Consider the following 25,445-nt stretch of genomic DNA (forward strand, 5'->3'; position numbering starts at 1 on the left):
CACTGATGCCTTTGAATAGCTTTGAGAATCTCAAGTTAAAAAAGGAAATGGCAGCAATGAGCATTTTAAAGTGCTATTAAACTCAGGCTCCTGGGTATTACATTTGCATGCACAGGGCTTTAAGCAGACAACCAGCATTGCCAGGCACTCATAAAAGCCCCTTAATGTCAAAGTGTTCATTAGACACTCTCTGCAGCCTGGTTTGGGTGATACTTTGTGTCTCATCAGTTTGCCTGCTTTTCCTAGTGCTGCATTAGCTTCTTGCCTACCCTTTCGTACCTCTTTCAGTAAGAGCTGTCCTATCTTTCCATGCAATTCTGACATTTTATTCCAAGACCAAGGAAAAGAATTTGTTTCCTGAAAGAGCTTTCAGCTGTGCACAGTGCTTTAAGGCAGCTGCCCAGATTTATATAATCTGACAGCTTAAAGGTGGAAGAGTAATATTAATGGCAAGAATTTTCATGTATGCAGCAGTCCTCAAAGCATTGCTATGCTCTTCATCAATGTTAATTAAGTCTTAAGCCACTGCCAGGTTTTTTGTAAACAGGGAATCTTGAGTATGCAGAGGGTAAAAGTATGTGCAAGAAGTCACAAGGGTCAGCAAAACATTGGGGAACAGAGATGAGACATCCAACCAGTTAGGTTGGGCCCTAATTTTGCCCTGGCCCTTTCCACTATGCAATTAAAGTGCAGTCGTAGGTGCTGGCTTACAAAAGAGGCTGTATTTTTGTTCACCATTGCTGCTGTTCTCCCTTTCCAAGCCCAAGTTTGGATACAGTCAGGCCAGCCCCATGCCCAACACTGCAGGGATGCTCTAAGGTAGTGCTAGGAATGCTAAAATTTGCAAAACCACCCCAGAATCTGAACCACACCAACAGAGGACTGTTGATTTTGAGAGATTTGGCATTGCTAGGCAACAAGCACATAGCAGTAGGGATCAATATCTCACCAGGTGTACAATTTGACATGGTTTTATTGAAGCCAATGACTCTGTACCAATTTAAACTAGCTGAAAGCTGTGGTAGCAAGACAGAAAGGAAGTGTTTAACACGCACAAGAACACCATGATCTGGAACTTAATCAAAATAGGGAGATAAGTATCTTGCTTCCCCATTTAAGCCAATCTTTGGAAGAGATCCAAACAAGACTGGGGGCGAGATTCTTCCCACACACCCACTCCTGCTGCCTGAATAAAACCGAGCCAGGTTATTTCTAACACAGGCTATTTCTCTGTGCTGTAAGAGGAGCAGAGTCACTCCTGGATGTGCTTGGAGAACCTGGAAGGCAACATCATGAGAGCGACAATGGCTAGGGGCACTAGAAGCGTTAATCCAAGGTTCCTCCGGAATGGGAAGCCAGCGAGTGGCATAAAATGTGCCATTAATTACATCTCTAAAAGACCAAGCCTTCTATGAGTCTCTCCTTGGTCAGCAGAAACATGTCCAGCCAGCATTTATTCCACTGCTAAGAGACATCTTATGTCTAGCTTAAATTTATTGGACAGCTTGTGCCTGCTAAAGAACATTTGACATGGCAGCACTCTGTCAAACACCTCCAAGGTGGCCTTTTCCATCCTGAACTGATGTGAAAAACATCCAAGGGGCACTCCAGCTTGGTGGGATGTCAAGGGAAATGCAGCTGATCTACTTGCAGGTTAAAAAAGCCTGCAGTGCTGGGCATAAACAGGCCCAAGTTTTTGAGGTCGTAACAAAATTCGTACAGCAGAGACTGTCTAACAACAGGAGGTGGGTTTCTTGCTGCAGAAAAGACTGCACTGGAGGAGAATTCACTTCTGTCCCAGTGCAAAGGAACCTCCAAACCCAACCCAGCTGCCTTGCTGTGAGGGCACTGGGGACACAGGAGTTGTGTCAAAACTGGAGCAAAAACGGAGTTTAGAAAAGGAGACAGAGCGAGTCAGAGCAATCAGTAGCATGCCAGTCAAATCAGCCATGCATTCACCTATGGAGAAGAAAAGCAGAATTTCCACCTTGGATTGGGTCATCTTCCTTGATAAAGTTTATTTAGAGCTTCTTTAACTCATGGAGCAAAAGCTCTCTGACTGGAAAATATTCTTGAGCAGCTCCACTAAGAAGCCAGATGGAAATATGTACTTGTTAACGATACAAGCCATAGTAGAATATTTCAGGAGAGAAGGCTGAAAACACCTCGGTCTCAGCTTCATTATGCAACCTTAAGCATAGCTTGATTTACCTTAAAAATTGAAACTACTAAGACCTTTGGGTTTGTATTTAATCTCCTAAACTTCTATCTGAGGGTAAAGAAGAACAACAGGACTTACTTGTATCTCTTAATGTCCTCAGGTAGAAGATCCTCACGCTTATAAACTGCCTGTTATGTGAAATCCTTGAGATAAGAATCTGTTTATTTTGTGTCAAGCACCTAATGTACTGAAGAACTAATAGATTGACCACTGCCAGGAAGTACCAATGTTACGACAGGTTCATTCTTTACCTAGGGAGACCCAGCTTTTATTTTTGAAAAGAAAAATCTGAAAGAAAGATTCCTCAGCTAAGGAAGGGCGGGCAACTGCTTCTGCAGTATTAGTTCTGCATGACAATTGAAAGAAGGTTTCTTCAGGGGTTCGTGGATTAATATGCAAAAGACTAGATATGAAAATAAATATGCAACATGGGCTATTCTTCTCTCAGTTTGCTCCACGTTGGTGTGGAGAACCCGCTTTGTTAGCAATGCTCTTGTTTAAATGGCTTGATAAATTGGATTCCTTTGATGCTGTTTGCTCCTGCCTTCCTTAATCTCTCTTAATCATAATAATGATTTTTTTTTAGGCTGCAATGCATCTGACCTACTTCCACATTCCCCCCATCATGCTGTTCTTTTCAGTCTGCATTCTCTGTGAAATATCTGTATTTTTCCTCCTCTTTTTCCTACTAAAAAGCAGCCATTAAAATGTGTTAAGAAAAAAATAAAAAGGAAGATGATCCTCAGGCAAACTGGGAGCTGTTTTGATTCTCACCACCCCACAAATGCTGGAAACCTGGTGCTTGGATTCTGCCCTTTTAACCAAACCTTAATCAGTCCCAAGGTACTGCTCATCTACATGGAATTGGCTGAAGTATTTGAAGCACAAGGTTCTGACAGAGATGTATAAATTGCAAGTTCTGGTTTTAAATTGTTATCACCCCAGAAAAAAAAAAAAAAAAAAGAAAAGCAAATTTGAAATAGGGACAGAAAGAAAATAATTAGTTTTGAACAGTGGCAGATGCATCACTTCAGACAAATTAGACCCCCTCCATCCTGAACTCTGTCTGAGGCAGAAGGACAGGCCAGGGATTAGGGTTTTAATAAAGAATTGGGCGTCACAGATTACAGTCCCTGCCCCACCACAGCCTGTGTGTGCAGCCTGGTCCGTTTATACAACAGGGCTCACGCTTTTTTCCCTCTCTCAGCAATGCTGTAGGAGCAGAAACACTGCATATTGCCAGGCAGCTAAGGCTAGATACAATTTAAGATAAGTAATTGCTGAATGGGATCTTGGACACCGAACATGGGAGCTTTGTGGACATGTAAACTGAAGTCCACAGTCCCTCTCCTGTGCCCAGGCAGGGTTTTTGCAAGTTAACTCACCACGGATTCTCTTCTCGACCTGGAATACCCCGTGTAGCTGCAGCTCTGCACAGGCCTCAACAGGCCCTGATCTGAGCAGGCAAAAGCTTCAGCTCACGTGCAAACTCCGGCGTAGCCCAGAAGGGAGGAGCAGTCTCAGGTAAGACCTGCAGTCACCGTAGCTGCTATTTCAGCTACCTCTTATTTGGTTTTTATCTGATTCTTTGAGGCTTTGGCAATTGGTACCACGAAAACCCAGCGAGAGCAGCCGGCTGCATGCAAACCACGTCCAAACACGTGTAGGTGTTGGCATGGAGCATGGAAAACCAGGATGAGACTTGGAAAAAGATAAATCAACAGGCCTAGCTGCAGTTGTGTGTGTCTACTCTTGTAGACTGATCACTTCTGAAGCCGTATTCCCCATTTGCTGCAGCTTGAAGGGGGAAAAAGGAGAACCAGGGCCCACGGTCAGGGAACAAAATGTTCAGAGCCAAGTAAGCAAAGACAAAGGGACCACAGGAATCAAAGGATGTTGCATCTGGTTCAGAACAAACAAGGCAGTTAGAAAAATGGTCTCAAAAGTAAATGGCAATAAATGGCAGGTACCACAGTAGCTAGAGAGCTAAGAAGCAAGGATATTTCCTGTGCAATAAAGCAGGGAGCGTTACAGAAAAGGAGAAAACAGGGAAAACCATCCTCATGGGGTGCATTGTGTTGTTTGTAATGCTTCAGTGCCATCCAGCAAGGCACCCTAATACCGTAGCACCCAAGGGAGTGCAGACTCACGTGTAAGCTGCCGTTCAGTTCACAATTTAGGGCATCTCTCCCTGGAAGACACAACCTTCTCCCCTTGCCCTCCATATCTTGCATGTGATGCGTTTGCTGGGTGTTATCCCCAGCACTTCAACACTGCCAAAATCACCATCTTACCCAAGAGTGTTGGCAGCCTTGTCATATCTTGTAGCAACCAAAGAATTTCATCCCAGGGCCATTCTCCTTGCAATGTGCATCCGGAGGATTAGACATCTCATTCCCACTGGCTGTCTTGCACTTGTCGGAACAACAGTGCAAAACTCCCCTAGAAATGAGAAAAGAAAGACTCTTAGAATAAGTAGGCTTAAAAAAAAAAAAAAAGGCAGCTCTGCTTCACAGGCATAGAGGTCTAATAGCTAATTACCATGCTAAGTCATGGAATCTGAAGATAAAAAAAAATTAGCAATCCTCAGAAGATGCACGATCTAATAAATGTTCACAGCAAATCTGGCTCCTGAATCTGCTGCCCGCTGAGATAACGAGGAATGATGCAGGGCGAGCCAAACACCTTCTCCGTTGTGGATGCAAAGCTGCTCAGCGTTGTAGGGGGCTGCTGCCACCGGTGACAGTCACACACAGGTGACAGTCCAGCCCCCTCGAGGGCAGCTCTGATTTCTACCATTGCTGGCAGTGCTCTTTTGAATGGTTATAAAATAGCGTAGTAAGATTTTTAACCTAGGTTCTGGCAAGGTAAGTCCTAAGCTTGCGCACAGTCTTCAGCTTTATAGTTCTGCTGTCTGTGTTAATCTCCATAGGGCTCTAAAGCCTGCTGAAAACTACCCGTAAGGGCTTAGAGTAGGTGATACTTGGAAGCATTTCATTTCCAGGATCATCACATTTTTTACAGAATAACTTGTTTGCTTAAAAAACTTAACAGATACTTCTGCAAAAGATGGCTGAGCTAGACCATGTACAGAATGTATGATGAAAACCTAGGAAATAATTGATTTTTCTCCTACTTTCATCAGTTTACATCTGGGACACCCAAATGCTAGAAAACTTGAATATCTTTTCTAAAAATAGCTGCATCTATTTATAGGTGTTTTCCTTCTCCATGTAAATATGTAACAGTAATTCCTGTCTTGTGCTGAGCAAAAATCTAATACGAGGAAAACATGGGATATTCTGCCCTTCTTGCATCGGGATGTTTGTCTGGTTTGTCCCAATGCTCCTCAGGCCCGATCCAAGTGGATACCTTCGGATACCACGTGGATGTGCTGCTTTCCAGGCTGCTGGCAGACGTCCCTGAGCCCAACAGCGCTACGAGGTTTTAAGTCCATGTCCTTCCCAACGCCTACGGCCGATGGGCTGATTCCAAAGCCCAGGAGAAATTCTCCATAGGAAATAACAACACATGTGCCGGAGATAAAACACAGACCTCTTACATTTGGTTAGGAGGATGCAAAAAAGCATAGGACGGGACCCTGCTCACACGCTGCGTTGGCTGGGATCACTCTCCGATCAGTCTCCTTTGAGATGGAGCAGTTTGGATGGCTCCCAAGTAGGCTGAATAATTTTTTGGCTAAATAATTTTTTGCTAAATAGTTAAAACGAGTGGTTCATTAAAAGGATTATGTCTGTTATTTTGATGTTACACCTGTTATTGTTCTTAGGGCACCTCTTCCCATGTTGCACAAGGCGCTGTTGCAGCCCCCTGCGTCCCCCTTGCAGCTCCCCTGCTTGGTGCATTCGCTACCACGCGGTCCCATTGCAGCGTGTCCTGTGCACTCCTTGGAGCCCCATTCCCACCCTGTGCCTGCCCCAATCCCTGCACTCCCAGCCCTCTTGCACCCTCCTCAGCCCCATTCCCACCTCATGCATCCCTGAGCCTCGCTGCACCCTTGCAGCTCCATGCACGGCCATGCTCCGTGCATCCCTTTGCCCCATTGCATCCCTGCTGCTCTGCTCCTCCATGCACGGCTGTGCTGCATGCTTCCCCCTGCAGCTCCTTGCATGGCCATGCTCCATGCATCCCCTGCCTTGCTGCATCCCTGCAGCTCCATGCACGGCCATGCATTGTGCATCCCCCTGCCTTCCTGCATCCCTGCAGCTCCATGCACCGCTGCACATTGTGCATCCCCCTGCCTCGCTGCATCCCTGCAGCTCCATGCACGGTCATGTGCATCCCCCTGCCTTCCTGCATCCCTGCAGCTCCATGCACGGCCATGCATTGTGCATCCCCCTGCCTCGCTGCATCCCTGCAGCTCCATGCACGGCCGCGCTCCGTGCATCCCCCTTGCCCCGTTGCACCTCCCCTTTCCATGCATCCCTTTTCCCATTGCCCCTCCCTTTTCCATGCACCCCTGCCCCGTTGCACCCCCCTCTCCCATGCACCTCCCTGCCCCTTTGCAGCCCCCCCTCGCCCCGCGTCTCTTCCCGCCCTCCCGGCCCCTCCGCGCTGGCGCAGCCCCTCACCCGGCGTCGGGGCGGAGCCGGCGGCAACGCGCATGGGCGCCGGGCCGCGGCGGAGCCTTGTGTGAGGGGGCGTGCGCCGGCCGCCCCTCACCCGGCGCCGGGGCGGCCATTCCCGGCGCCTTCTTCCCCGCCGGGCCCTCACCGGCGGCGGCCATGTTAGCGGCGGCGGGACGCGGCTGGTAGGCTCCGTTTCGACCCCTTCTGTGGCGGAGCGAGGTGAGTGCGGGGCTGCGGGGGGCCGTGGGGGCCGTGCGTGTCGCGATAGCGCCGCGCCCCGTCGCGATAGCGCCGCGGAGGGGCGGGCGGGGGGCGCTTTTGTCCGCGGCGGCGGCCGTTAGCGCCCAACGGTCGCCGGGCGGTCACGCGCGGCCGCTGCCTCAGGGGCTGCGCTGCCGCCCGCCCGCCGCGCGGCGAAGAAATAAATGAATAAACAACGAACTCGTGGCTCTATCGTTCTTTTCTCTTCATTTCCCCCCTTTTTTCCTTCATTTTTTTCCCCCTTTCGCTGGCGATTCTGGGTGTGCGTTGAGTCCCTGTCCCGTGCCGCTGAGCCGGCAGCGGAAAGGGGGATCTCCCAAGGCGGAGGGAGGTGGGATAGATCGGGAACGCCCCCCAAAATCCCTCTTTTATACATATAGATAGATAGATAGATAAAGCGAGGGATCATTGGGCTTTCGGCCTGCCTGTTCCCTCTAGAAGTGCTTTTCAGATTTTGGGAAAACCAGCTTTGTGCTCTGTGGCGGGCGTGCAGCTGCCGTCCCGCTTTGTGCGTGGCTCTTTTTCCATTGTGCGGAGTGGCCTTTGTGGCCATTTTAATGGGGTCCCCTTAATGCCCTGTTGGACCTTTTCAGGTGCGGAGAGAATCCACGGATTTTCGCCCACCGGTGAGGGAGGAAACATCCGTGCGCTACCGAAGTGCATGAAATGGCAACGTGTTAAATGCTTCTATATCGATAGTCATTCCTTGGTTGAATGTGGATGCGTGTGCATGGAGGTGGTTTTATTGGGAAAACCTTCTTGGTTGGGTTTCACGCCACGTTGAAATGGGCAGGAGGAGAGAAAAGAATAGAAATAGAACATCAGGTAAGGGCAGATCCCCAACCTTTTTGGATTCTGAGTGAAGCTGAACAAATCACTTAAACTGGAGAAAAAAGGTAAATTGATTTTCGAGACATTACATTCAAGCATATATCTGTATGCCTTAAGGTTTTCCTTGCACAAATTGCACAGACTTGCAGTGCTATCCCTTTCTCCTTGGAGAAAGTGCCTCATTTTGCATTATTTTTTGCTCGAAACTGAATTTTGATGGCTTGCAAATTCAAAGAAGGTGATGGAAACAAGTAGTTTTGGTTAAACCTCTACATTTCCCACATGAAACAGTGCAGAAAACAGCACTTTGGACAGAGACTCGGACAGCTTTTGCCGGGGAGGAAAGTCCAATTTTTTGCACTGGCTGATATGGTCTTCAGTAAGAAAGCGATTTAGAGCAATGGATGAAAAGACAAGGAGCTGGAGCCTCCAAGTATTTCACTGCGAGCAAAAACTGAACTACTAAACTAAAAACCACTAAAATCTTTTTACTAGTCCAGGAGTGACCAGACACTATTATAAGGATGTTCAAATTCTTGTAACACACCTGAAAGTTTTAAGAGTTTGAGGGTTGAGTATGGGATCAATGGCCTTTTTTTCACAGAATAGGGACAAACATCTGAGCATGTTTATTAAGTGCCACGCAATTTCTTTGCACCAATGTCTCCTCATTCCAGTTTTGCAAAATTATATTAGCCTCAGGTGAGCAATTTGTTTTGATTGGCAAATAAAATATATTTGTCATAACGAATACACAAGTAGGTCGTGTTGTTGTGAAACAACACAACTGAAATTGTGATTTTAAATACTGTATAGAACACAGAATTATTAATTACTTGACAGAAACATGTTGTTCAGTATTTCAGCTTGCAATTTTAGTCTCGGTTGTGTATTTAAAGTAAAATTGTCATGGTCAGAAGAAGCCAGGGGCGTCAGAGAGATCAGTAGAAATATCATTGGGGAATATGGTTGCTTCCTAACTTTTATGTGTGTTCAGCCGGATGTTGCAATGTTTGTGTCTCTTGCAGATTAAGAAATAGTTGTACTTCACTTCTCAAATTTCTATTTTTCTGTAATTTAGGGGAAATGTAATGGTGTCCCTGCATGTAAGGGGAAGGATTGCAGTGGTTACTTACTAGCTGGGGAGGACATAACGGAGGAAATCTAACAAGTAAAAAGGGGAACAGTGCTACTTTGGCAATTTTCCCTTGGGCTTTGCTTTCTTTTGAAACTTTCTTTTGAACTTCAGAAAAGGAAATGTTATTTTGCCATTTGAATGCATTGTTTTGCTTTGAGTGTCAGGCCGTATTAGGGGGATGATTCCAGTGAACTTCCCCCATTTCTAAACAAACACATCAAAAGTTTAAACAAACATTCAGCGTGTTTTTCGGGAGACAAATACATGTGTGTTTTTTGGGGGGGAATTTTTTTTTTTTTTTTTAGGTATTTTATTATGGTTAGAAGAGTTTGTGTAAAGGAGAAAAATTAGGGAAGGTTCCCTTGGCTTTTGCTTGCTTTTCTCCATAAATAAGAGGAAGATAAAGCCCCTTTATGAAGCAAGGGGTTATTTTTGCTGGCACTTCCTGTCTGAATATTCTTATCCATGGAAGTTCCTCTCTCATCTCCATGTCTGTGAGCATGGCAGGAACTTTTGTCTCATGATCCTTGGCTCAAGTTCCCTATGGCTGATTTTGGGGTAAGAGCTGAAAGGGAAGAAGATGGAGAGACCAGCAGATATTTTTTTTATCTGTGCCTTTCCACCTGTAACAATCCCTGATTTCAGCAGGGGCTTCTGCAGTACAAGTTACTGAACTGAGGTTGTTCTTAGTGTTAAGAAGCCTCTGTGCCTTTTCAAGTGGTGTTTTCTGTCATTGGCCTCTCTATACACCCAACTAGACCAGCTAACCGTGTTCCTGCATATGCAGTGTTAGATCCTCTGGAAAGGTGCGAAATAATTAAAAACTGCCCCTTTAAACTATTGAGTAAATTGGATTTATTTACCAGCAATGGACAGGAAGTTAATCTTGTTTAAGCTGATGTTGACTTTTCCAATCTGATTTTCTCTAGCAAGAAACTTTATTACCTGCTTGTTAAATGTACTGTTAATTAGCTGCTGATTGTTTAAGCTGATAAACCAATGCTACCAGGTTTACCTAAATCAGTTCAGTACATGCGCTGTGTTTCCTTATGCTTCCATCTTGCATTAACTACCATAGTACTAATGATCTCCATGTAATTTGATGGTATTTTCAAGTGATTATTATTATTATTATTTTAACTTGAGGTTCTTTTGCCTCATGGACAGATTCTGTCCTTAGGTGCCTATGTAGATCTGAAGTTTATACAGAGTTATCTATGAATATTATAACAAATGAAAACCTGACTGGGCCAGGTCCTCTCTTATAGCTTAAAAAACAAAACACTTCCAGTTCTCAACATTTTAAAGTATTTTTCTTTCTTATTTTTGTGACTAAGTTGCAACCTTTTGATTAATGTTGCAAGTTGAAGTCACTAGTGGAAACAAAGGAACTACTGAACAATGAATCCTTCACCCTCTTGTCACATTAACAGCTTTCTCTGATGAAGAATAAACATTTTTTTTTTTTGTATTCGAATGGAAGGATTATCCTTTAGTGCCCCTGTTGCACCATGGTCAGAAGGGGAGCCCTGGGTAATGTGACTCCTGTTAGAGGTGATTTGGTTTCTCCTGGTCCTCCTCTCCTCCAGCCCTGATTGTGGCCTCTCCCTTCCCTCCCCTGTGTGTCCATTGCTGTGGCCTTTCCCCTCTCAGCCTTTATCTGTAGATGGAAAGCAGAGATACAGAATTCATTTTAACTCTCAAGAGTCAGAAAAACTGGTGTTTCTTTCATTTCCACTTTTAATTTGGTAAATTGGGATTGTGAGAAGCTTGGAGCCTGACTTTCTGTGGATTTCAGGGTACAATTAAGGGCTTAAACATATCTGAGTCTTCTTTAACCTCGGAAATATTATCTGTGGGGGGAGAAAAGAGACTTGGTCACTGAGTTATGACCTTAGAGCTCCTGATAGTGGAGCTGTAACATCATGGCCATATGTTTCTGTCTAAACTCACTGCTTTTCCATCAGCAACTTGTGTTCCTTTTAACTCTGTCTCACACTAGCCCTTACATTTTACAGCAGGTGTAAAGACAAAGCAGGTGAAACCGTTTTCCAACAAGAACTTGCTCAAGTGACAGCACCTGCTCCAAATCAACCTTCTGTTGCTGGGTGGTTCAGCAGTGCAGACACGTGGTGGTCATCTAGCTGCAGCCTCAGAATCTGTGTAGGGAGGATGACTGCTTTAATTACTGCTGCTAAACTGCTTTTCAGGTAATGGGGATGAAGGGTGGCGTTTGAAAAGCTTGGTCAGCACTTACTGGCACATTGAGATAATCAATGGCTTTAAGATTCTTGCTTCTTAAAGAAAACCATGTTTAATTTTCTGTGCAACTTGGTATGAGGTGTATTGATCACCAGCTAAACAGGAGTCTATTAAAGTATTAATTCTTTTATTTCAGTAATGTTTTTTCCCGGCAATTATAAGATGAACTTCATACGCTCAAGGTGCACACAAGTATTAGGAAGGAGAAGAGGCAGTTCTTGGTGTGTTGAAACCAGTTTGATATCTTTTGGGGCCAGAGTGAAAACAGAAGTGGCAGCAGAATCTGGAAAGCTAAGGGAACTGCCTTATCTTTCTTGCTGTTGGAGGAGTAACCTCGAGCCTGGGTTTACAAGGGAGTAAAATACAGGTACCAAGGCATTCAGTTGCTTTTGGAAAGGTGAGATGCATCTGTGTACATCTTAAGCCTCCTTTGGCTTTACTTATTGGTGATATATGAAATATCTCTTTCCTGATAATGTGAACAAACAGTTTTTATAGTGTATGAAGTTGATATTGAAGATGCTGTGTTTTTAAGCCAGGTCAGGGTAATAGAGAGCTTTGCCCATGTATTGGTTTATGGAGGCTGTTGTTACGATCACTGTGTTAGCAAGTTCTGCTTTGCCTTGTCATAGCTATAGTAGCAAAAATCTGTAGTGTCTATCTGGTTTGCAATTGAGCAGAATCTAAGTTATTATCTTAAAACTTGAGTGTGTTATTGGTTAATGGGTGGCACAAGCATGACCATTAGGAGGAGAAGTGGACATCCCCTCTTGTAAACTAAAATATGCTTCTAAAGCATATCTTTAGTTGTTGCAAGAGCCTTTGAGTCTTTTCTGGGACTTACCTTCTCCTTGTTATGATTCTTGAATGCCTTTATTAGATCTCATAAGTTGCAAATGTATTTCAGCTTGAAGGCATTTATTTGAAAAAAAAATAATGCTTTGATGTCTGGTGCATTTTACAAGAAACATCTCTAAGTAGTCTACTCCCACCTGCTGCAAATAATCAATCTTTTAAAAGGGCAATTGTTATACATTTTTCTTAAAATTCCAAGAGCCTTTTCTCTTGTTCCTTTGTATAGCTTTTTAACTTTTATTTTTTCCCATATGATCATTATTTCCCCCTTTATACTCTGCGTAGGATATAAGGTAAATTGCTCTGTTGAAGGTGTTTGTTTTTCATTTTCACACAGTTATATGTTTGCACCTGTATCTGTATACTTGTGTGCATACTCTTTTCCTTCAGTGAATTTTTGAACATTTCTTTTTTGTTGGCTGCATTTTCTGCTAGCTTACGAATGTGTTATTTCCAAATTGCTGTGACAGACACATCACTTTCTTGCACTAGAATCTATTACATAAAACTCACAGATGAGTGAGCAATAGCTATATATATTATGTTTAGATAAAACAAGAAATTCTTTGAAACAGATGTAAATCAAAATGTGTTGTTCCTCCTTGGCTTCTGTGTGCACACAGAAGTGTAATATGTTTGCTGGCAGCTGCCTCGGTAAACAGGAGGTGCTTTTACTTCACAGAAAGTTGGGATAATTCATTCCTGAAGGGTAAACAAAATTCCGTGGCCCATCAGTTGAACGATGCGCAAGGGGAGCCTCAGATGTGGAGTTCAATGGCTGGTGACTGCTGCGGCGCGTTTCGCTGGAGAAAGGGGAACAAAAGTCTGTTTGTAGCAGTGCTGGAGCCCGGAACAAAGGCTCCGGGGACCTTTGAACCCTTGTGGCTGTGCAGCTGAAGGAGGAATTGTTCAAGAATGGGAAAGAGTGCCAGAAGACTAGAGATCTGCTGCTGTATCTTTCTACAGGGGTATTTAACATCCCCATCTAATGCAAAAAGAATAGTTGATTGGGAGACTTTCTTACTTTTTTTCTGAAGAAATTGCTGCTTCTCTGCAGAAGGGGCTGTCTGGTACATTGAGGGCTGTGGTCTTCGGTGGCCTGTCCAGCATGAAACCTCTGCCGTAGCTTTCACCTTCATGGAGTTTTCAAGGCTTTGTGGTGGGGAGGGCTGTGCTAAAATAACACGTCTCCTCAGTTGCTTCCTGCAGTGGGAGAGAAACCACAGGGCTCAGTGTTGATCCATTTGCTCTGAGGAGCCAGCTCAAAAACGCATCAGCTGGAGAACACGCAGTTGTGCTCCTGTATTCCTCAGCCTGCACGTGCAGCTCATCACATGTGTACACGTGGAATGCTTCCTATCTGTCCCTCTTGCTGAAGAAATACTCTGTTCCCTTCCTGCTGCTTCAATCCCCAGCATTGCAGAGAAGCACTTAGGTCCTTGGCTATTTAATCACACAGACAGTCGTATTAATTTGGGAAGTTGGATAGGATGTTGCTTGGCTTCCCAAATGCTTTCCTTTATGTCGTGACAAACCTTTTTCCTGATCACAGCCTTCACCTCAGGTACCCCTCGCATTTCCTGTTTGTGAGGTGCTGCCTTTAAAAACTAAACTACAGTTACCTTGTGAGATTAGCATTGGAAATGAAAACATATAGATCAGTGTTTCAGAAAGCTGAATTTGTCAGTTCTTATCACTGGAAAACATGTGTGTGGAGGAGGGATGCCATATGGTTGCTAAATATAACACAACTTTTTCCTGAAAGCAGTCTAAAAAGTACACAAGTTCGCAATCTGCTATCTGCCTCCTTAATGGGAAGGTGCTGGAGGTTTTAATCTTACGAGTACAAACTAAGGGAATGGGAATGGAGCCAAAAGGTGAGCCAACAAAACGGAGGTCGGAGGTGTTGTCTGAGATGCTGAAGGGATGCTCAACACCTGGCTGGTTTTAGAGCCTCTATTAGCAGTTAGTGTCTAGTGTAAGGGTGGTCGTTGTTGTCCAGGTGGTCAGTGTTCCCTACCCCAGAGATCTGGAGAGTTTTTACGGCTGTTTTCCTTACAAATTCCCCATTATAACACCCCGGTTCGGAGCTGCTCGAGAAACTCATATTTTACTGTGCTTGACTGAATAAGACCAGGAAAACATAGTTGTGGTGAGAAAATTTGAGGGTGCTTATTATGGATTTTGAAGAATTTGTTAACACTACTCACCTTTCACGCATTTGTGAAAGTGATACAGATGATTCTGTGTGTTAAGAAAGCAAATATAACTGAAATCTGGTAGAGCATCGTTAACTACTTTAAACTTTGTGTATGTATCTCATTATGAGGGAAGTAAAAAGTGGTAGTACAGGTTGTGCAGCATAGTGATCAAACTTGGCTGCCAATAGTGGACGCTTTAGACAAACAGTTTGCTGTATAACTTGTCTGAGTCTGAGGAAAACAGAGCCCCAAAATAATTGTGGGTTTTTGTTTTCCTGCCATGCTTGTACCTTGTGTCCTCTGGGTGAAGTTTAAGCCAATAACCACTGCTTTTTGTAACTAAAATGTGCGTAGCCTTATAACTAAAGACAGTCTTTTCTGAACAGGCTTTATTAGTTCAACTTTTGAATGGAGACGTCCAAAATAAGTGTTGAATTTCTGATTTAACAAAGCATTTTAGATTATGCCTAATCTTAGCATGTGAGTAATCCTCGGGCTGCAGATAGGATAAAAGGCAACGCTGAATTGAGGCGGTAATGTCTGATATGAAAAATATATCCTGGAAAAGAATCAGAAGTGTAACTGTATAGGATATATTCCTTAAGGCCTTTAAAATATTTCAAAGGCACTGATGGGGCTGTGGTAACATTGCAGCTATGCAAATCACAGCTTGTTAGGGCAGCAAGAATTAACGTATGCACTCCAGCACTTGTGCTTTTGCACTGTTTTCTCTATGAAGCCGCCTTGCAGACAGCAAAAATGCACTTTGTTGTTCTTTAATAATGAATAACAGCATAGCAGTTTTGATCTTCAAAGCAGCGCCCAGGCCTTAATTCATCTTCGTAATAGTCCTCTGAGAGAATTAAAAATGCTCCCTACCTTTTGGACCAGGAACTCCTTAAAATGGAGGTGTCGAAGGGTTTGCCAAGCGCCGCATTATGAGCGGGTGCAGGGGCTGTTGCTCAGAAATTCCTGATACTGCTTTATTTTTTTCGGCTAGTTCGTATGGCTGTGTTACTTCTCTCATTTGTGTTACAGCTTTTGAGACCGTAAATACATAAAGTAGTCCTAAATTCCTTATGTCGTTTTTGAATTTGCATCTGAGTGGTAACACTTATGCATATGCATGTTGGAAACTCCCGTGTGAATATTCCTGTAGGGACAAAGCACTGGAGGTTTCTGTGCGTGCCCTTGAGAGCAGGGGGTGAGAGCAGGTATGTGAAACCACTCTTTGGGAAAGCCTGGGTCACAGTTTTCCTATTACAGGAGCTGCAAATGGATATTCAGCCTTGGAAAGTATGGGACACATGCTTAAGCAAGTGTCTTTCAGTCTCACCCTACGAATAATTTTATTTTTTAATCATGTTAAGCATAAGGAGAAGAGGAATTAATGTGGGTGCATGATTTCCAAGGTTGCCCCAGGTAATTGTTTTTAATTTGCATTAGAAAACACGAATTTGAAGAGTGCATTCCACTCTGAAAGCCTGTAGCCTACACATTGAGAATAGAATAAAAATGGCAAAATAAGACTATTCATTCCAAATGGAGCAATGATTCATCTGGAATATCATTTAAAGGTGGTAACCCCTGTAAATTACCCTGTGTGTCTGGAAGAGAAAAGCACGACTCCTTTCAACATACCTATTTCACCCAAGCAATAGGTGGGAGTGCTCATTAATATATATAACTGAGCTTGTTGCTACTGAAAACAAAGGCTCAAAAATGCATAAGAAATTAATAGATGTAGGTTATGGCTGTATCTGTGTCTGTATTAGCTTCTAACGTAGCAGACTCATGGTCAAAATGCTCCTTAAAACCTCAAAAATAGGTTTTTCATCTGGTAGGGTGCTCCAAAAATAACGAGTAGCTCCTGACTGGTGTTTTTGTCATGAACTCCAGCTTTGGCATGAGGAATTGTAATTTCTGCCGCGGGTTGCACCAATTTATGTGAGGAATGAACGTGGAACGGGCTTGCAGAGTTGAAGCTGACAACCTGTTAAACAGGTTTTAAGACTTTTTCAGTATGAGCAGCTAAGTCATCAGGAACCTGTAACCCATGCCAGAAAACGCTGTTACGCTTAACCTGGTGACCTTGTCATCTTGGAAGCAACTTGCTGGCAGAACGGGGCTTCCAGGCTGGTTTTGGTGAAGGTCTGTTGGGAATTCCCTCCTGGGATTCCTGATTGATGCACCCTTTGCAAGGAAGGGTCTGTGGAGCGATAGCCACGTGGTTTTGCACCATCAGTGTCTCCTGATATATAGGAAACTGGTATGTTGCATCTGATGGGATAAGCTTGGTGGCAGGCAGAGATTTGCATGTCTTTTCTGAAGAATACATTGGGGGAAAATAATGCTCCTGGTTAAAAATAACATTAGGGGGCTGAACTGAATACCTTTCACAAGTTGTCTAAGCTGTTTCTTCGACTATAGCACCTTCAGTGAGATGATAGTAACGCACAGGAGGGTTTTTTTTGTGCCTGGAATTCATTTCTGGGCCTAAGTGTGTGCTTGTATTCATACGGTTCTTGCACGCACCAGCAAGGGTCTTGTCTTTTCCATTTTGCTTCCTTGATGCTGCCTTGGAGAAAACTTCTTTGACACTGAAGACTGTGGTGAAAATCTCCTTAAATTGAAGTAAGATCATTCCTGGTTAGCATTAGGAGAGTAGTGATAGTTCATCTACCAGCAGTGACTTTTAGAAATTAAGATGGAGGTATTTGACGTGTTAATGCATGCGTATGCCTAGATGAATTAAACAGGGGATTAGCTATTAAAACTTAATTCTTGTTTGACATTTGCTTGCAAGTTGCTAGATCATGCAATGTATGAGTGGCTAGACAGTAACTGTGTAGGAAGGCGACATTTCAAAGAACTTATTGTTATATTTGGTGTTTCAAAATATCACCGTATCATCATCAATTTGTTTTCATTCCTGAACGTTGCGTAGTCTAAATCCACTTAGTCTGTGTGGCTTTCAGAAGGTAACGTGTCCTTTTGGAAGAGCAGATACGTGGATAATTTATTTTAGCCGTTTCAGATGGTCAGAATTCACCAAATCTAACGAATCTCCTAGTCAGTTCTTTTTTTACACTTTAATCCCTGGATGGAAATGAGGCTTGTGTTTGGAGAGGGTGTTTTTTTGAGGAAGTTCAACAGGAAAATAAGAAATATGTGAGCAAGTGTGTGTAACATGCCTGTCTTCCCTTGGGCCAGGTACTGTCTTTGTTACTTTAATTTCTCTATGCTTTAATTATAGATTGCGTTTGAATATGTTTGTTTCTCCCACTGTAGTGAAAAAAATCTTTTTTTTTTAAAGAACCTGGTTGTCATTTTTATTTTTGTTTGTTTATTTTAAAAATATAACCCATGCTATTAGAAACTCCTTAGGTTGCTCTTTTTTTTCACTCCCTTAATGTAGAAGTAGGAAAATTAAATTGCCAGATTCTGGCAGTGGAGGTGCATTTTTCTGAAGTGTCATTAACAAACCTGGCTTCATTTTTTGATGTCCATCCTTTGGAGAATGAAGCAATTGAATGTTTTGCCTCCTTTGATACGTGAGGGTTTGAGACCCCTTCAAAATCACTGTAGCTTTGAATAGCCTCACATATTACTTTGAAGCAAGACGGGCAGGAAAAGTGAATGAATGACAAGACAAATCTGTTTAAGAAGAACCCGTTTTAGCCAAAAGGTGAAACTAGTTTTCATCCAACATTGTTTTTTTATTGGAACAGAAGACCCACATAAACGTGGGTCTTCTAGTACCTGCTCTAGAAGAGAGACCAACCAGGCCCCATGTGTGCCTATAAGCTCAGTGGTGGTTTCCAGATGTAAATGCAGATAATTTCTGTTGAGCTAGAGCAATTACGTAGGAAGGCTGCTGCTCTAAAGGGTGGTAATTTTTGCTTCTGTTCACAAAGCTATATCGAGTTTTTTGCTTGATATAATTACAAGTGTTCACGCTTTTCAAGGTGCAGAAAACCAAACCTTTTGGTAACTATTTGACTTCATAAAGACTGTTCATTGAAGTCACAGATGCACTTGGTTTAGGACAGTGTTTGAACAGTTGTTGGACCTTCAATGCAAGCAGATGTCAAGGGAACTAATGTTCTTAAAGCACATGCTGTGCTGAAATAAGATATAATTCAGAATATTATTGAAGTGTGTGGTTTCTAACTTATTTCTCTGGAGCTCTGGGAGTAAAAGGGTCTCCTCTTTCCCTCCTAGTGCCTCGTTTGTGACTTGGTTATACTTTTTTTACAGCCTTATAGGATGGAGATGTTTTTCCTAAACCAACAGCCGTAATGCAAAGTGAGCTTCCTACAATCACCTACATAACGTTAGATCTGGGGCAATGCTCCGTATTGGAAACCCCGATTCAGTTGTTCAGCATCACATCTGGTAACTGGCAGTGGATATGGCCACCACCCTGGCAAGTGGCTGTTGCAGCATCACAAATGTGAGCGCGTTCATCCTCAGGAGATGCTGGAATGTTGTTTGGGTTTCTATTTTGGCTGAGCCTTATTTTGGTCAGTCCTCGTTCTTCGCTTTACTGAAGTCTCGGCCATGGCTCGAGTTCCACTTCTTTCTTTTCCTCCTTTTTATAGGAGCAAAATTTTGAAGCTTGTGTTGTCTGGCCTCTTTAAATGTAGATTATCTCTTCTGACAAACCCTGGGTTTTGGCTGCACCTTCTCGTCAGCGACTTGCGTATTTAAGAAGAGGTCACCACTTGAGCGTGAGAAAAAGTGGTTTATTGAATTGCAAAAGAGCGTGCTTGTGTCCGAATTCCTTGGAGAACAGGCGTACATTATGTGTAATGCTGTTCTGAATTGGGCCCGTGCGTTTGGCAGGCGTGAATCGAAATGGATAGCAGAGAATATTGTGCTTGCTGCACTTAGTGCTGCATCCTGAAGGCTGGTGTGTCTCTAAGTTCTGTTGGAATTAGTTTGTTTCTCCTGTCATTAAAATAGCCAAATCTGTGTGTGTTTGTGTTGGAAGTGACTTCTAATAATCCCTAGATCCATACAATCCATAGATTTTTTTTTTCAGTCTGTATTCACATTGTACAGATCACGCCAATAAAACCTTTATGGTAAGGTGGAGGGGGTTTGTCTTGTTGTGCCTGCACTTTGTGGTGTGTGGTTTTGTTTGCCTGCTTGTCCTCCTTCTGTTCCCAAGATTTTAGATATCACTTGTGGCATGAAGATAGTCAAGAAAATTCTTGTTTCATATGGGACAGTTTTCTTCTTTCCCCACAGAATTCACACAATTATTTGAAGATCTACAAGAGAGCAAGGAAAGAAAATGAAAAGTAATTTGCTTCGCACAGAGAGGGAGAATTGATTTAAAAAACTAAGTTCTTCCAGAGCTGCTATTCTAATGTGACTAACACAGCTTTTTCAGAGGTGGAAAGTGATATTCAGGCATTATATGCATTAAGCTTGTTCCCTCTCATCTTCTCTCCTTCCCAGCCAAACTTTAATTCAAAATCAGCCTCCTATCCAGATCTTCTGCTGCATTTTGTTAATCCTAAGAAGTTGGGGATTTTTTTCCCCCTCCAAAAGAGGTTTAATTATTTTTTTATAGCATGTCCCTGAAAAAATAATGTTAAATATATCCTCCTATGTGCCTCTTGTAACCCATTGAGAGATGACAACAGCAGTGAGTTTAGATTTAAACTACTTTATATATAAATAAATTTTAAAAAGTCATCTTGTGTTAACATTACGTGCTGTTACTTTGTGGCTGCTATGGCAACAGATGCGGGAGACGGGGCTCTCATGATAAAGCTTAATGGCAAAGCGGCAGGATTGTAGTGATGAATTCAGGGGGAGAAGGGAAGAGAGCACAAATCCCTCAGCAATTCTGTGAAATGAGTCGCCAATTAAGTCCCAGTCACGGAAGGGGCTCCACATTTCCTTAAAAATGACTTGAGCCAGATTTTGGTGATTATATTTAGAGCAGACACAGCCTGGAACCTGCAGTAATTCAGACTGCATCCTTTTTGGGTGTTTGTTTTTCCTTTCTCTCCCAAGATTTAGGTCTGGTAAAGGTGAATTGTCCTATTTCAGCCTGCTAGGATGAAAATGAAGGGTTTTAACCCGCTCTTAAAAAGAGGATAAGTGGTGAATGTTCTGGCTTTACTCTTTTCTTTCATCCTTCCTCAGGATACAGCTTCTCGGGCACTCTTCAAAGCTCGGCAGGAATAGCAGCCCACCTGATAAATCAGGATTGAGTTCTGCAGAGTGTCATCTTCTACCATGCTTGGTTTTAGGTAATGCTTTGAACTTGATAAATGCAAAGAAACCCATTCTGTGCTCACTTGGTCAGCGGCCCCTGTTTTTTTTTTCCTTTAAGTTCAAAACTTTAAAACTTCTGCAGGGCGTGTTTCTTTTTTTCCCCTTATTCTGGCATGACTTCTGTTATGATGAATTAGAGAGCGATTTCTTTGAACGCTTGGGGAAGGTACTTGTCATCTCAAGTTCTTCTTGGTGAAACATCAAGAGAGAGTTATAATTACTGCTTCAGTGGGAGGTTTTATATTAGGGAGAAAGCTCCAGAGCACAGAATCCTCTCTGCAAAAAGCTCACCTGAAGCATCAGAACTGTGGATCACCTGTAATGCAGACAGTTTGAGGAGTTGGTAAACAGCCTATTTACTGTTAGTAAACAGTGCCAGGCAGTGAATTTAACAGCTATGAAGCTTTTTTTACAGTACAGGGTTTTCAGAGGTGCCTGGGGGGTGTTAGGAAGGGTGAAGGGGAGGAGTTTTCCAAGCAGATGCAGCAGGGTGGGAAGCAGCAGTGGGACTGGCTGGAGCAGAGGATGCTCAGAAGGCTGCTGCGGGAAGAGGCGAAGAAGGGACCACAGGAAGAGGCTTTTACTCAGGGATGACAATCCAGGAGGAAACCATTTTGGCTGGAGCACTCGGAACGTGTTTGGGAAGAGCATAGGCAGATGTGAAGTAAAACCCAGGGTGGTGGATGGAGGATTTTGTGTGAAGAACGTTTTGCCTGGACTAAAGGAGAAAAATAAGTGGCATACACGAGCTGCAGGGGGAAATCTTCAGTACTGTGAGTGGCCTTGTTTACTGCAGGACAAATTGCACTGAAAAAAGTGTCTTTGCCCTGAAAGGGTCTGATGTTACTAAAAGCTTTTGGAGGTGGGGTCAGCGCTTTTAGAAGATGCTGGCAACTATTTTGTCTCTTTTTTTTTTTCCAGATCTTGATTTTTGTAGTTAAGGACATAGAACATACCCTGCCAAAGCCATTCTCTGTTAGAGCCAGGCATGTTTGTTCTGCTTTGTTTTGTGTTTTTGTGTTTTGGTGTTGCTATTGCTGCCCGTAATTGTGAACACAATGTAGGAGGTTGCTTCTCGAGAGTAGAAGTAGATGCAGACCAGAAGGTGTTTGCAGAAGACAGTGACCAGATAAGAACAGTTTTTTAGCTATTCCTCAAAACTAGACAGTTAGAAATGCAGAGAAGACAGATTTGGTGTTAGCAATAAGTTCACACGACATCAGCACTGTCGCTGCCGTTCCAGGAGCACCGTCCTTGCCAGCCCCTGGAGTTTGGGAAAGAGGTTTGTTTTTACATAGCCAGGGGCTTTCCAGAGCCTCCTCTACCCTGTTCCATTATCACCGGCTTTGCAGACGTGGAGAGGTTCTGCAAAGGGCCCTCCATTAGCATTTTAGGACAGGCCCTGCAGCTGGATGTGAGAGGAAAATACTCTGGGGTCCTTCATATCCTAATCCTGGTTGAGGCAATAGCCTTATCCTGCTGCTGGCTTCTGTCCTTTGGGATGTGCCCGGGAGGAGAAGGCTCAAGGACTTCACCCTAGGGTTAGTCCTGCCTGAGCCGAGGAGGGCAGGACATGGTTGGGGCTGCATCTTTATTAGTCTGGGGAGTAAAATCTCATCACTGTTCAAAGGAATGTCCTATTAAATGATGTATTTCCAGCAGTATCAGCTGGCTGTATCAGTGATTAATAGCAGAACCGTAGGTTATTACAACTTGCTGCTTCCTTTCTGAATTTCCCTGGCACGGAATATATTTCATTCGTAGACGTCTTTTATTTTCCACTTCATAAACCAGCATAATGTCAAATAGTGATTTGAGCAAGAAGCACCTTGTTAAAGTCAGGGTGATTTCTTTGCCTGTGGCAAAATGGTCCTCCTTCTTAACATCGTTTTCTGTGACTCTTAAGGGAAAATTATTTTGGGAGAGTTCCGTATTTGCCCCAAGCGTAATTTATACCGAAGTTGCAGGTAGGGATTTAAAAATGAAGATTTTGTTTGTGTCTGGGACATACACATGTATTTTCAGTATTGCAGGATGTAAAACTCGGCCAGTAGTGCCTTTACTGAGGCAGCTGTCTTTGTTTTGCTGCTTTAAAATATTTTAGAAATATTAAGTGTTGTTTTTCATAGTATCTAGCAGAAAACTAAATCGATGTGTCAACTTCATTCCCATTTTATTTTTCCATTTTACTTCCGCACAGAACAGAGCTTTGAAGATAGTCTCTCAGATGTCAAATTAGGCATTCACATTGGTATTTGTACTTTATCATACGTGTACATGGTGTTTTTTAAACACAAGTGACATTCCATGCTCTCGAAATTGTACTGTTCAATGCATTTATTCATGAGTGGAGGCACGCAGTCGTGTTGCATCAGTGAGACAATTCATGAGAGCCAAAATTGTATGTACACATAATTATTTCTGTGGTCAGGGCCTAAGTAATTCTGGCTTTAATCGGGCTGGTAGTACTTGGCTCTTGGGGTTTTTTTTCCAGCCTCTTTTTCAGTTTTAACAGAAGCAGGAGATGCATCGTGATAAGGTCAGATTGGTTTCCTGAGTGGCATGTTTGGATAGTACGGTCAAATCTGGAAATTTAATGCAGCTGGAAAGTAATTACTTAGGCAGCTTGTGTGGTGGATACAGCTTTAAGGGAGTGGAAATAGAGCTTGAGGACCTTATTTACTTATTTCTGTGGGTATCAAAGAGTCTGATCCTGTTGAGGAAGGGCTGAATGCTCCTTTATGGTGTTTTAGAGGGCTCTTGCTGGCTAAAATTGGTAGTATTAAGTGAAGTCTGGTGACTCTAAAGCAATTCAACTCTTAGGAGAAAATCACGGTGGGTAAATGTAACCTTGTTAGCTCTTCTCTTAATGTCTGCAAACAAGCCTGTCAAAGCCATTGCAAACAGCTGAGGCTCTCTGATACCTTTATGATCCTAAAATGTGACTGATAAGGGAAGGAACTGTACTTAATGGAAATGCAGAAATGCTGAAATTTCCCTTCTTAGGTGGCCAGAGAGGCCCCTCTGAGTTGAAAGATGCTCTTTCACATTGGGTGCTAGGAATACTGTTATTTTTAGTCCCTGTTACTTACAGGAATGAAAAGGTGCTTATGGAAGATTGGCAAAGGTAAACTTTGGGTTTAGTGCTTTTCCAAAGGCGTGAGCCCTTCCAGGCCTTGGGGAATTACCTGAAGTTCTGGGTACTCAGTAATCCTGGAGATCTGGCCCCAAATACCCAGACAAGCAGTTGTTATTTTCTGACATTTCTACAGAGGTTTGAGGAGATCAGCACAGGGTAATATTCTAAATCTTGCTCAAACTCTCTGAAATGTGGCTGGACAGCCCAGTGCCTTCAGTAACCATTTGTTTTCAACAGAATGGGAACAGAGCTATTTTTGTCTCCTCGCTATCATTGACCTTAAATACTGCAAGAGAAAAGCTATGGAGAAAAAACTCTTTTGACTGCTACAGGATAAGCCCTGCTCGCTGTGCACAAAAGAAAACTCCCTTTCAATGGCAATTGCTTCCAGCACACCTGGAAAACCTTACGACTTAAGCAAGACAAGACATGGCAAGCATTTTGTCTGGACATGTTTCTAATTCCCTTCTAAAGAGCGTCTGTATATATGTAGCTCTCAAAAAAATGCAGCTGTTTCTGTAGCTCTTCCCCCCTGGAATTCCAGAGCACTAGGAATCACTTTGGGTGGGATTTTTTTTCCCCTACATGATTAAATAACTTGGTTTCCTCTTCTTAGAAAGCTTTTAAATGTAAATTTTATGCACATTTAAGAAAATATGTTAAAAACCTGCACTTTTCTCTACACCTTTAATGAGGCCCAGATTTTTTTCTCTGCTACAAAACCGAGGCCATAAAGCAGAAAGCTTCTGCACTGGAGTCGGTTGCAAAAGAAAAGTGCTTTGCCCAGATGAAAAGGCAAAAAATCTCAATTGCAATTTAAAAAAAAAAAAAAAAGGTGTGGAGGCTGGTGAGTGATCGTGGGCAATGCTGACTTGCACAGTACCAGTGAAGCAACTGCTGAGTCCCTTCTAATTAGCAGAAATGACAGTGCAGCTGTATAGAAGCAATTAGGCTGCAACTAAATGATCTGTGGCATCTCGGAGATGTTTATTGTCATAGTGGAAATGCATCTCAAAAGCTTCGGGCAAAATGGAAATGCTGCCACTGAGCGGTGCAGACCGCGGAGCTGCACGTTTTCCTGCAATTCCCAGGCCTCGGAGCTGCGTTTGCTCCCACCAAAATGGATGTGTGCCATGTTCTTTCTGTCAGGTGACACGCAAACAAGTAATTTTGATCCATTAACCCTCTGTACACCTGCATTTTGTTCAATGTCAGGTTAAAAATACCCCCAAAGCGGGGAAAGAGAAATATTTTAAAGTTTCAGAGCTGTTTGCTGCTGTATGGTGCCTGCAAGATGACCCGCACACCTTGGGCAAGAGGCCCAAGCCTGAAGCTGCTGTGGTGGGTGATGAAGGTGTTGCTGTGTCCCACTAGAACGGGGCTCTGCAAAGCAAACAGTGTGCAAAAACTTGCTGTTCTGCAGGAATTCCTGCTATCAGCTGCCTCTGACAGCTTAGAAGTAACCAAAAAGCAGGACGGGTCTTACCGATCACCTCTTAAGTTAGTGTAAACCTGGAACCTTCCCCATCTCCCCTCTCCCAGCTGGTTTTTCTTTCCCTCAGTGTCTGGTAACTGGTTTCTCTCAGTTTTGTGGTTTCTCTCGAGTGTTTGGGGAATGTGCAATGATTTCTCAACCTGTGTGCTCTTTGTC

At 43.3% G+C, this 25,445-nt stretch overlaps 1 protein-coding gene across 1 annotated transcript in view; it reads left to right on the forward strand.

The window, feature by feature from the left end:
* The first annotated feature begins 21,343 nt into the window (after positions 1-21,343).
* The window catches only part of ARHGAP32 (Rho GTPase activating protein 32), a 94,243-nt gene continuing 90,141 nt past the window's right edge, over positions 21,344-25,445 (forward strand). Inside the window, exon 1 of the mRNA XM_088522035.1 lies at positions 21,344-21,428. The gene's annotated coding sequence lies outside the window, so the exon portion shown is untranslated. The remainder of the gene's footprint in view (positions 21,429-25,445) is intronic.

This window comes from Tinamus guttatus, unplaced genomic scaffold, assembly GCF_059628265.1.
Source record: "Tinamus guttatus ecotype Peru unplaced genomic scaffold, ASM5962826v1 Tinamus_guttatus_pri_ptg000143l, whole genome shotgun sequence".
NCBI classification, from domain to species: Eukaryota; Metazoa; Chordata; class Aves; order Tinamiformes; family Tinamidae; genus Tinamus; species Tinamus guttatus.